At 46.8% G+C, this 13,617-nt stretch overlaps 1 pseudogene; it reads left to right on the top strand.

The window, feature by feature from the left end:
* Window positions 1–9,734: 9,734 nt before the first annotated feature.
* LOC148502712 (5S ribosomal RNA) lies at window positions 9,735–9,853 on the top strand (annotated as a pseudogene).
* Window positions 9,854–13,617: the final 3,764 nt, after the last annotated feature.

The raw sequence follows: 13,617 nt of genomic DNA on the forward strand, positions 1-13,617 counted from the left end.
TGTGTATCTGAGCCTTATTTGTCAGCCCCTCTGTGTCTCAGCCACATTCTCCAGCCCCTGTGTCTCTCTGTCTCATTCCCCAGCCCCTCTGTGACTTAACCTCATTCCCCAGCCTCGGTGTGTTTCAGCTCATTCCCCAGCCTCATTCCCCAGCCCCAGTGTGTGTCAGCCTCATTCCCCAGCCCCTGTGTGTGTCAGCCTCTTTCCCCAGCCCCAGTGTGTGTCAGCCTCATTCCCCAGCCCCTGTGTGTCAGCCTCATTCCCCAGCCCATGTGAGTCAGCCTCATTCCCCAGTCCGTGTGTCTCAGCCTCAATCCCCAGCCCCTCTGTGTCTCCCCAGCCCCTTTGTGTCTTAACTTAATTCCCCAGCACTGGTGTGTTTCAGATCAATCCCCAGCCCCTCTGCATCTCTCATCCTCATTTGCCAATGCCATGTGTCTCTGAGCCTTATTTGTCAGTCCCTCTGTGTCTCAGCCACATTCTCCAGCCCCTGTGTCTCTCTGTCTCATTCACCAGCCCCTCTGTGTCTTAACCTCATTCCCCAGCCCCGGTGTGTTTCAGCTCATTCCCCAGCCTCATTCCCCAGCCCCTGTGTGTCTCAGCTTCATTCCTCAGCCCCTGTGTGTCTCAGCCTCATTCCACAGCCCATGTGTGTCAGCCTTATTCCCAAGCCCCTGTAAGTCTCAGCCTCATTCCCAAGCCCCTATGTGTCTCAGCCTCATTCCCAAGCCCCTGTGTGTCTCAGCCTCATTCCCCAGCTCCTGTTTCCTCAGCCCCTCTGTGTCTCAGCCTCATTGCCAAGTATCTCTTGGTCTCCCCAGCCCCTGTAAGTCTCAGCCTCATTCCAAAACCCATGTGTGTCTCAACCTCATTCCCCAGCCCGTGTGTGTATCAGCCTCATTTCCCAGACCCTGTGTGTATCAGCTTCATTCCCCAGCCCCTGTGTGTCTCAGCCTCATTGCCTATCCCCTGTGTGTGTCAGCCTCATTCCCCAGCCCATATATGTCAGCCTTATTCCCCAGCCCGTGTGTCTCAGCTTCATACCTCAGCCCCTGTGTGTCAGCATCATTCCCCAGCCCCTGTGTGTCTCAGCCTTATTCCCCAGCCCCTTTGTGTTTCAGCTCATTCCCCAGCCTCTGTGTGTCTCAGCCTTATTCCCAAGCCCCTATGCGGGATGTATCAAAGCTTACCGACGCGGTCTAAGCTCTCATATGGCGGTGCTAAGTTCATCAGGGTTCTTTACATAGAGCATCATTGAACTCCCGCGATGCTGCATACACAGCTGACAGGACAAGGCGGCTGCACATACGTAACAAGGGAGGCGGAACTACTTTTCACGTTAACTTTATGTAAAGACACCCGATAAAGTCAGCACCGCCATATGAGAGCTTAGGCCGCGTCCCACCCCCTGTATCGGCCTCATTCCCTAGCACATATGTCTCAGCCTCATTCCCCAGCCTCTGTGTCTCAGTCTCATTCCCCAGCTCCTGTCTCCCCAGCCCCTGTGTCTCAGCCTCATTGCCCAGTCCCTCTTTGTCTCCCCAGCCCCTATGTGTCAGATCTTCATATTGATATTGTTTGTAAGTGCCACTTACCGCTACCTTTGACGGGACCTCTGGAGGTCTTTAATGCTGCAGATGATAAGTCTGGTTATACTCCACTGCCGGTAAGCGAAAGGCACCAGATATTCGGTCACGCTGCCGTAGTCCAGAAGGCTGTTGCCAGCTCAGATGGAAGATGGCTGTAATGCAAATACTGTCCTCAGTAGTGAGCAATCAGTGAGGGTGAACCCTCACTGATTGCTCACTACTGAGGACATTATTTGCTGGATTACGGCAGCGTGACCGAATATCTGGTGCCTATCGCTGACCGGCAGTGGAGTATAACCAGACTTATTATCTGCAGCATTACAGACCTCCGGAGGTCCCGTCAAAGGTAGCGGTAAGCGGCACTTACAAACAATATCAAGATCTAGCCGTAACTGACGGTCTGTTCCATAGTGCAGTGGATTTCAGCTGCGCACGGAGAACGCATTGAACATTGTCATTAGCTGCTAAATGATTTATTCCACATATTTCTCGGACTTTTCATCTCAAGGTGAATTTGTTCACACTAAAGATTCCTCATCTATACAAGTGTCTATTACAGAGATTGCGGCTTGACAGTTAGCTGCAGGAGGAACAAATTACATTAATGTTTGTTGCCAGCAGTTTGAAACATTAAAGGTGGCTTGTTTCCAAATTGTATTTATATTGCACGTATACTTTGCTACAAGTCCTCATTAAGGAAAAGGAAACTGCACAAATGTATCCATTATGAGAAGTTCCTATAAATACAAATAAGTGCGCACACAGACTATCTACCTGGATTAAAGGATTTTTTCTTTGTCCTAAGAATTAGAGGACTTCCATATTACAAACACTTTTTAAATGTGGCAGGTTTCTCTTTAAACTTATTGGTCTTAGATTTGATACATTGAATGGGAGAATGCATTATTGTCTGTTTTGAACTCAATGATTGTGATACTCACTTATGTTAATTTTTTTAGAATCAGCTGGAATCATTTTAAATTTATTTATTTAATATATGTTTTACATTGATTAAAAATGGGATACTAAGCAGGATAAACCTCCCTCCCTATCTTTGAAAAAGTCCAAAATAAATTATAGTTTCCGGATGGAAACTTTAAATTACTCTTACTCTTCTTCTGCTAACTCACCAATGATTAAGTGGTTCAGCTGGCAGGAATTTATAATGACGGATTCATGTCTTTCAATAACCACACATTGATATATCAAAGTTTGGATGTGTTCTATATTTTGGTTTATATAATGGGAGTTCTGGAGTGTTTTTTTACTGTCTGTGTAGGTCATCCACTGACTTTGTTTTGATTTTTAGTTATATGTGATATTTTGATTGACAATTGCCTGTTTTTCTCCCCTTGTTATATTTTTCCCCTTTCTCTTTTTTCTGTATCCTCCCTTTTTATTTTCTATGTCTTTACAAAAACAAAAATGAAAATTCAATAAAAATTATTGTTTCAAAAAAAAATCGGGATACTAACTGTTGGTTAGCGCTTCTTCATTTTTGTAAACTATTGTTCATATATAGCGTCCCCAGTAGTGGTCCCCCCTGTGCAGTGCACTTGTGCCCCCAGTAGTAAGTCCCTTATATAGTGCCCCCAGTAGTGGTACCCCCTATGCAGTGCCCCCAGTAGTAGTTCCCCCCTTGTAGTGCCCCCAGTAGTGCTCTCCCCCTTGTAGTGCCCCTAGTAGTAGTCCCCCCCTTGTAATGCCCCCATTAGTAATCCCCCTTGTAATGCTCCTAGTAGTAGCTCCCCCTTGTTGTGCCCCCAGTAGTAATCCCCCTTGTTGTGTCCCCAGTAGTGCTCTCCCCCTTGTAGTTCCCCCAGTAGCAGCCCCCCCTTGTAGTGTCCCCAATAGTGCTCTCCCCCTTGTAGTTCCTCCAGTAGCAGCCCCCCCTTGTAGTGTCTTCAGTAGTGCTCTCCCCCTTGTAGTGCCCCCAGTAGTAGTCCCCCCCGCTTGTAGTGCTCCCAGTAGTGGTCCCCCCCTCCCACAGTACACACACACACACGTAATAAATAATAAAAAAAAAACACTTACCTGAATCCCCGCTCCCGCCGCCGCCATCCGCTCCTCCGTCTGTCCTCCCGGGCCGGGCCGCTCTGCATTATGTGTGAGACGTCATATGACATCATGACATCTCTACCATTACCCACTGCAGGAGCCAGAAGATGGAGCTGCTCCTGCAGTGGGCGCAGCGGCAGTCAGTGAGAGTCTGACAGACTCTCATTGGCTGCCACTCAAAACAAACACATAGCTGCCGGAGCCGGCGGCTGTATGTTTGTAACTGTGTAGCGCTGACCGAACTCCGTCCGGTCAGCGCTACACGCGCGGTGTAGGCAGCTGTGTCACAGAGACACAGACTGCCCGCAGCCCGCATAGCGCTGCGGCCTGGGGGGCACATGGCACCCTGCCCCACGGCCCAGCCCGCCACTGGTGTCAGCCTCATTCCCAAACCCCTGTGTGTGTCAGCCTCATTCCATAGGCTGCTGTGTGTGTCAGCTTCATTCCCCAACCACTGTCTGTTTCAGCCTCATTTCCCATCTCCTGTGTGTCTCAGCTTCATTCCCCAGCTCCTGTGTGTGTCAGCTTTATTCCCCAACCCCTGTGTGTTTCAGCCTCATTCCACAACCCCTATGTGTTTCAGCCTCATTCCCCAGCCCTTGTGTGTGTCAGCCTTATTCCCCAACCCCTGTGTGTGTCAGCCTCATTCCCCAGCCCTTGTGTGTGTCAGCCTCATTCCCCAACCCCGGTGTGTCAGCCTCATTCCCCAACCCCTGTGTGTGTCAGCCTCATTCCCCAACCCCGGTGTGTCAGCCTCATTCCCCAGCCCTTGTGTGTGTCAGCCTCATTCCCCAGCCCCTGTGTGTTTCAGCCTCATTCCCCAGCCCCTGTGTGTGTCAGCCTCTTTCCCCAGCCCCTGTGTGACTCAGGCTCATTCCCCAGCTCCTGTGTGTCTCAGCCTCATTCCCAAGCCCCAGTGTGTCTCGGCCTCAATCCCCAGCCCCAGTGTATTTCATCCTCATTCCCCAGCCACTCTGTCTCAGTCTCATTACCCAGCCCCTTATGTGTCTCAGCAGCCATCTCCTCAGCCCTCCCTTCATCTGCAGCCCCCCCACCGCCCGATCCATGTCCCTCTCTAGCCCATCCCAATCCAGCCAACACTTTTCTGCTGCTCCTCTTCCCTAGTGGCTCGAGCCTTGTTCCCCTATAGCTAAAGGACTCGGACATGTACCCTGCTTAATGCTTACAGCAGCGGGCCAGCAGCAGAGGCAAGGGGAACACATGAACTGGGCTCCCGAGATTCCTGGGAGGCTGGGGTCCCTCAAAATCTCGGGGCCCGGTACAAGTGGCCCCTTAGTACCCCCCTGTCACCAGGCCTGATGCCAGTTACTGGTCACACTTGATTTTGGGATGTCTGCTTTAAGAACAAAAAAAAACAACAATTAATTAAAAGAAGGGAATGAATCAGACTGACTGGGATGGAATATGTGATACATCTGAATTAGAATGATCACCCCTTGTCTTTCAGTGGTTGTATGAATTCTGTAATATTTACAATATGTTACAGAAGAGTATAATTAATTCATAAAGGTTTTAATTACAGTTATAACTTCATACACTGACTGCAAACCTCCCTCAAACTATAAGGGACTCATACGTCAGTGTAGGCTAGGAGCAAAATAAAATTACATCCATGCCAGTTCATTTAAAATATTTGAAAAATGATAAAAATTAAATCAGTTTAATGTTAATAAAAAAAAAAAAACAATTACAGTATAAAGGTGGTGTGACATCCACGTGAACTTGGTGTACACGTCTCAGTACTATAGTTGTATCATTGTGACAGACTGAACACAACAGTTCTTCTCGTACAGTATGCAGGGACTCAAACCAGGCTACTGTCAGGTCTGGGGACAGAGGACCTGATTCAGAGCCGGACGCTCTGACAAGAGCGTCGCTCTGAATCAGGGCCCTCCTACCTAAAATTGGAGCAACCTCCTGGCCGCTCGCATAGCTGTGGGTGACCACCCACAGCTTTTGCGAGCGGCAAAAAAGATGGTCGCGATGGTCAAGACCATCGCGACCATCGGGCTTGCGACGAGACCCTGCGGTAGGGTCTCGCTGCCGCAAGCCCAGGAGTGCTTTTGGCTCTATCAGAGCCAAAAGCACTCCCACTGACATCACTAGTGATGTCAGTGGGGCCGGCCCCAGACGGTAGGCGTTCCCATGGGAACGCCTCCGTCTGGGCAGCCATGCCCCCGGCACTCCCACCGACACTTCCCCGACACTCCCATCGACAGCACGCCCCCTTTGGTGCGAGACCCATAGCGACAGCTTAGCCGTCGCTATGCGGGTCTCGCGCGTGCGCACAACGGAGCTCCCTCCATCGTGTGCATGCGCACTAGGGCACCATCGACCCGCTTGCAAGCGCTCAGCGCTCGCGAGCGGGTCTGAATCAGGCCCAGAGGCATGTAGTTATGAGACCGGCGTCTGCAATGCCGCCGATCTCAATCCTGACACTTATAGTCTAACAAGGGACTTAAGATAGGCGTCATAATACCGACGCCTATCCTAATCCCAACACCGGAACACAGAAGGACGCCAGCCCGAACAAGGTAAATCCAGGGCGCCATTAGTGTTAACTGTGGGGGGGGGGAGTTAGATTTAGATAGCCAAGTGGGGTTAGCATTAGATTTTGGGTGGGGTTAGGGTTAGGCACCCCTGGGGGGAGGGTTAGGCACCACTGGGGTGGGTTAGGGTTAGGCAGTAAGGGAGGAGGGTTAGGTTTAGGCACGAAGGGGGGACACTTAGGTTTAGGCACTTACGGGGAGGGTTGGGGTGGGGATGGTTAGGGTTAGGCTACAAGAAGTGAAGGTTAGGATTAGGGGGAAAAGGGGGAGGGTAAGTATAATTACCCGACCCTGACGGCATACCAACCATCGGGATGCCGCTGTCAGTATTTTAACAGGAGGCATCCCGAAAGCCAGCCTCCCTTCGGGTACTGCATTGTGGGCCTGATTCAGAGCCGGACGCTCTGAACGTGCGCCCGCTCTGAATCAGGGCGTGTTTTTTTTTTTTGCGAGGCGGCCTCTTGGACGCTCGCATATCTGTGCGTTACCACCCACAGCCTATGCGAACATCCATGATGATGGTCGCGATGGTCAAGACCATCGCGACCATCGGGCTTGCGACGAGACCCTTGTGGTAGGGTCTCGTTGCCGCAAGGCCTGGAGTGATTTTGGCTCTATCAGAGCCAAAATCACTCCCACTGACATCACTAGTGATGCCAGTGTGGCCGGACCCAGACGGTAGGCGTTCCCATGGGAACGCCTCCGTCTGGGCAGCCACGCCCTCGGCACTCCCACCAAAGGGGGCGTGCTGTCAATCACCATCGACAGCACGCCCCCTTTGGTGCGAGACCCATAACGACGGCTACCCCGTCGTTATTAGGGTCTCGCACATGTGCACGACGGAGGCGCCTCCGTCATGCGCATGCGCATTTGGGAAACATCGACCCGCTTGCGAGCGCTCAGCACTCGCGAGCGGGTCTGAATGAGACCCTGTGTCTGTATCAAAATTACTGTACTTACTGGAAGCAGGCAAAATAAGTGTGCTATTTACTAAGATCATGCTGACAGAGTGAATCACACTTTGCTTTAGTTAGGCACGCCCCTATCTCTCTCACCTCTATGGAGTGAAAAAGGAATCAGAATGAGTACTCTGACAAGTTCACATATATATTTGTGAATGTTTTTATTATCTCTTTTATAAGACAATTGTCATTTATATTTGTATATTAATTTAATGTTATAGCCATAATGACTAGTTAAAAAATAAAATTAAAAAAGCATGTATTGTTTGGAGCATGTATTAATTTTTTCTTACTAAAATAACTGTACAACCTATTGTTTCCAAGAAGATTTTTGCAAAGATCATTGGGCATCATTTTTATTGCCATCTTAGGTCTATATAATTCTTTTATAGCGGTGGTAGAAAAATCAATGTTAGTAAAACAATTGCTGTTTTTCAAGTAAATGTTTCTTAGAATCTGAATCTATGTGGTATATTTCAAAAAAGGGCAGCAATGTGCCGTGTACCTTTCAGGCCCCTGAATGCATGACGTTATGATATTGCGCCGAGGGTGCAGGGCCAGCACTACCTGGAGTGTCCTCAGGAGGCTCCAGGCGGCTAGAAAGTCTGCAGGGTGCATGCATAGTGTGTCCAAAGCTCGCTTCTGTTTGCACTCAACTAAGGATAATGGCTGCAGGGTGTCATTTAAGGCACCCTGCTAGCCAGATGCAGGGGCTGCTGGGCAGTGGCAGTACTGTCCACCAACCCCTGCTCTCTGTGCAACGCCACTGATTGCACACCCTTAGTTACGACCCTGATATTTACTATGGGTAGGTTTTGTTTTTCAATGAGATTCTGGTGTTTTTCTGGCTGGGTATAATCTTCCATTTACTAAGGTCAAAATCTTCATTTACTAAGGCAACCACACTTTAAAATACAATTCAACATCCAATACCCATCAATATTCTTTTTTATTCTTTGATAAGTATATAAACCCTAGATTTACTAAGTGCCAAATTTAGAATCCGCCACAAATCCACAGACAAACCTACCCAAATAAATGACCTGCCCCAAGGGAGGCCAATCCCGGTATCAGGATCGACGGGACCCCGGGTTTTTGGCTTAAAAATGGCCAGGATTGAATCCCGGGATTGGAAACTTCCAATCCCAATCCCGTGATTGGCCATAAATGTTTATTTTTAAGATGCTGGCCAGCGCTGAGCACCTCCAGCAAAGTGTGCAGACACTACTCGGCCCCCCTTCCCCCGGCAGTGCGCACTGCGCAGCGTCACCTATGTCCTAGCCGATGCCGGCTGGACCATCCACCCACCCATCTCTCTAAAGGACACCGACACCGCCACTACCTGCCGGTAAGTTACTGTGGGGGATAGGCGGGGGACATTTATTTTTAAACCAACCCAATCCCAGGTATCCCGGGAATCCTGGGATTGAGTTTTTATCATTCCCGAATCCCGGGATTGAAGAAAAACCCTGGGATTGGCCTCCCTACCTGCCACTGGCAAATCAGATTTAAGAAATAAAATGCTACACAGGTCTTTAGGACTAAAGAATACCAAAGTTTGCTAATTTTTATTTTTTGTTAAAGTAATGGTGTGAACCCCCCCTAAAAAAAACTATTAGCACTCTGATTGGTCAGAGCATGGGAGCTGCCATGCTCTGACCAATCTGACTAGGACTTAGGCCCTGCCTAGTCCTCCTGCACCACACAAGATGCCAATCGTCCTAGCCAAGCATTAGGCTATGGCAAAGTTTCCATCATGGTTGGACAAAGAACTGTGTTTTCCCTTTACTGAGATCACTGTGGTTGTAGCCTTAATATGCACATAGTGGTTTGTTGCCCCCCCCCCATATGAATTGTATTGTGCAGTAAGTGTTAGGTCTACCATCTGGTATAAGGAACATTAATCTGGGCGAGTCAGGAGGGGTCCTGTATTAATTCCATTCACTGCGATTAGGTACGGAAAGCAGGAGGCTAGGTGAATAACAATGCAAGAACAGGCAACATTCGCTTCTACAATTACACTTAGATCAGTTTAGTTCGGTGACAGTTTATCTGTCTCTTGATTTAAGCTCTGATGAAATAGTTTTAAAGAAACTAAAACAGTGCAAAAACATTTTCCATTGCTGAAAAGTGTAATAGACATTTTATTCCCATTATTTGTGTATAGACCTAGAAATAGTGATCAAAAATGACTATACTTGTGGTACTAAGTATGTCGGGAAGACAAAAAGACCTCTGAAGCTTCGTATTTAAGAGCATATACAAAACATAAAGAATAAAGTGGAGGGACATACAGTATCGCAACACCTCATTACATCACAATTCCAGTCCAGAGGATCTAACTTTTAAACCAATTGAAAAAGTTATTTTAGGGGAAAGAGGGGGTGACCTGGCAAACAAACTTTCAAAATGAGAGATGTACTGGATTTTTGAATTGAGGACCTTGGCCCCACTAGGGTTTAATAACAGCTATCAAATAGCTCCTTTTTTATGAGAACACCAACCCCCTTTTTAAGACATTTGGGGTGTTGGGGAGTATGGTGTACAGGACATTTGACTACTGTCATAGCACCCTCTGAACACCCAACCTCGTCCGATCTTGGAAGTTAAGCACTGTTGGGCCTGGCCAGTACTTGGATGGTAGACCTCCTGGGAAGACTGGGTACTGTAGGCTTGAAATAGATGTACTGTATACTATCCAGACCCTTATGTCACAAAAAGATATGTATATTATTTTTGTTAATAAAGGTTTACTGAAAGGTGTAACTCTTTAAAAAATGTAATATTATTATTATTTCTGGTTTCGTTATTTTTTTGTTTCTTATCTGAAGTTAATTTATATTATATAAATGACCCTCCAGGCTAATATAGCTGATAAAAAAATGTCAAGTCTGATTGCTGTAATAAGCTTAAAGGTGCCTACACACTTAGCGATATTTTACACGATTTGCCCGATTCAGACGCATCGTGACGACAAATCGTGTAAATATGCCCAAATCATGAGTGTCCAATCATGATGCAGATGCGCGTCCCCGCAGGTCGTACATCGCATCTTCATATCTGCCGTGCTGTAGGGCAGATCTGACAATCTCAGTCACAATGCACTGGAATAGTTAGGAGGCACGATAGATCGATAGATCGTTTGTCACATAAGACAGTTTTCAACACCAAATCGTGCCCACAACTGCCGGGGTGACTAATAGCGGTTTGAGTCCAATCCATAAGCCCTTAGCTAGGCCTACAAATTCACCATTTCTTATCACCAATAAGGAGTTAACGGTGACCACATACAGGAAGTAATGTCACAATGAGGGCTAATGGGTGACAATTTGTCCCTATTAGTGGGGTTTAAATGCTGGAGCACCCCACTGGAGCTACATCCCTTTAATGAAGTCCTGAAGTAGACGAAACACATTAGGGAGCTCAATCTACTTACCTTCATGAACTTTTGATAATCCTTTTTAAGAAAAGCTTTCAATCCATCTTTGTCCTGTGTCCCATTTTTATGATATTTCTTTGCCTTTGTTTATGAAATGTGATTTTAGCCTGAAGTGTTTTTATCAATCTACGAAATGTTCATATGTACCATTTTTTATCTAGTTAATTAAATATTTTTTATTGATATATGGGCACTTCTGTATATTGTTTCTTTATTTATATCTTGGTACTAGTTTATTAAGCACTGAATAGATCTTTGGTTTTACACAGATACTGTAGTTTATGCACTATGCACTTTGTTGGAGCCAAACAATAGACACACTTAGCACTGTCATCCAAATAGATATTCAACTCAAGGTTTACACAGGCACTATGCACTTTTAAATAGAATACACACCATTACTGCTCATTCTTTGCACTATATATAATTTATATATACATATATGTTTATTGGGATATATATATCTCATTCATTATTTATTTATTCATTTATTGTTAAGATTCATATTGTGTGTAAGCACTGTAGGTGCTCATTATCAACCGTATATATAACACTAATAGACATACATATATATATATATATATTATAAAAGCTGACCTGCTTAAACAAAGACATCATTGGTGATTGTGCCTCTTCTAATTTACAATAATCTTCCCTGAGGATGTAATTGGCAGCTGTTCACCACAATGCTGTTTCTGGTACACCTGTTTCTTAGCAGGGAAAGTCACGTGTAGCTCAATTACTCTAATTTACGCTGCGTGTGACCGTCTCAAACTCAACAGTGTGTCACACTTCTGAGAATCAGCATTCCTGATATAATAATATCTCACCCCAATCCATCCAGCACACCAGCACTTTCCTGGCTGCATTACTTTCACGTGTTAATTAATGGCTTTGTCTGATGAGCGTTTGGCCTGTGATTTGAAACTAGGGAAAACAAAAATTTTAACTATTGCTTCTCCCTATTAAATTCTTTAAAAAAACTTTTGCACCTTGTACTAACAGCATACTGATAATACTGTGTCCCATAGAACCACAAGATTTTAGCTAACCTTTACAGCAGTGGTTCCCGAGCTTCATGGAGGGTACATACAGTCAGATTTTGTGAAAGATATGAAAGATAACGATTGTAAAAATTGTTACATCGTTCATATCATTGACATGTTTGGCATGAATCGATGAACGATGCGCGTGCCCGCATGTCAAATAACGATATCTGAAATCGACTGTGTTTGCAGTAGGGGTGAGCGGGTTCGGATTTCTGAAATCCGAACCCCCCCGAGCCCCCCCAATCCGAGGCCGATCCGAGTCAGGCTCAACTTTTCCCGCCTGACTTGGATCTGAAATCGAGGCAAAACGTCATCATCCCGCCTTCCAGGTCTTGCGGGTTTTGGATACTATATAAGGTACCCGCGTCGGCTCCATTTTCTCACTCGGCTGTGGACAGTGAAGAGGGAGGGTGGGACTTAGGGCTGGCTGGGCTGTGTAGTGTAGTGTAGTGCAGTGTAGTGTTGTGCTGTGCTGTGCTGCTGTTGTCCATAGGGGCTGTGTCCACTCCTTCAAACTCCAAAGGGGCTGGCTGGACTGTGTTGTGCAGTCAGTTGTTCATAGGGGTTGTGTCCACTCCAAAGTCCTGTGCAGTGTCCCAGTCCTAAAGGGGTGCTGTAGTGTTGTCCAGGGGGTGCTCTGTCCATCAGGGGTGCTCCCCCCAAGTGCAAAAAAAATAAATGTTTTTTCTGTGTTTGTGAATTGTGTGCACTGTGGCTGCACGTGCATCAACAAAGGAGCAGCGCCAAGCGTGCGCCTGTGTCCCATTAGTAAAGGGCCGGCTGCCTAGTCTGTTAAAGGGTACTGTAACCCCCAAAGTACTCTCCAAACAAAAAAAATATATATTTTCTGTGTTTGTGAATTGTGTGCACTGTGGCTGTACATGCATCAACAAAGGAGCAGCGCCAAACGTGCGCCTGTGTCCCATAAGTAAAGGGCCGGCTGGCTTGTCCGTTAAAGGGTGCTGTAACCCCCAAAGTACACTCCAAACAAAATCAAAAAACATTTTCTGTGTTTGTGAATTGTGTGCACTGTGGCTGCACGTGCACCAACAAAGGAGCAGCGCCAAGCATGCGCCTGTGTCCCATAAATAAAGGGCCGGCTGGCTTGTCAGTTAAAGGGTGCTGTAACCCCCAAAGTACACTCCAAACAAAATAAAAAATATATTTTCTGTGTTTGTGAATTGTGTGCACTGTGGCTGCACGTGCATCAACAAAGGAGCAGCGCCAAGCGTGCGCCTGTGTCCCATAAGTAAAGGGCCGGCTAGCTTGTCCGTTAAAGAGTGCTGTAACCCCCAAAGTGCTCTCCAAACAAAATAAAAAAAATATTTTCTGTGTTTGTGAATTGTGTGCACTGTGGCTGCACGTACATCAACAAAGGAGCAGCGCCAAGCGTGCGCCTGTGTCCCATAAGTAAAGGGCCGGCTGGCTTGTCCATTAAAGAGTGCTGTAACCCCCAAAGTACACTCCAAACAAAATAAAAAAATATTTTCTGTGTTTGTGAATTGTGTGCACTGTGGCTGCACGTGCATCAACAAAGGAGCAGCGCCAAGCGTGTGCCTGTGTCCCATAAGTAAAGGGCCGGCTGGCTTGTCCGTTAAAGGGTGCTGTAACCCCCAAACTACACTCCAAATAAAATAAAAAAATATTTTCTGTGTTTGTGAATTGTGTGCACTGTAGCCGCATGTGCATCAACAAAGTAGTGCCAAGCGTGCGCCTGTGTCATAAGTAAAGGGCCATCTGGCTTGACTGTTAAAGGGTGCTGTAACCCCCAAAGTGCACTCCAAACAAATTAAAAAATATTTTCTGTGTTTGTGAATTGTGTGCACTGTGGCTGCACGTGCATCAACAAAGGAGCAGCACCAAGCGTGCGCCTGTGTCCCATAAGTAAAGGGCTGGCTGGCTTGTCCATTAAAGGGTGCTGTAACCCCCAAAGTGCACTCCAAACAAAAT

The sequence above is a fragment of the Taudactylus pleione genome, unplaced genomic scaffold, assembly GCF_031769625.1.
Source record: "Taudactylus pleione unplaced genomic scaffold, aTauple2 ptg000485l, whole genome shotgun sequence".
NCBI classification, from domain to species: domain Eukaryota; kingdom Metazoa; phylum Chordata; class Amphibia; order Anura; family Myobatrachidae; genus Taudactylus; species Taudactylus pleione.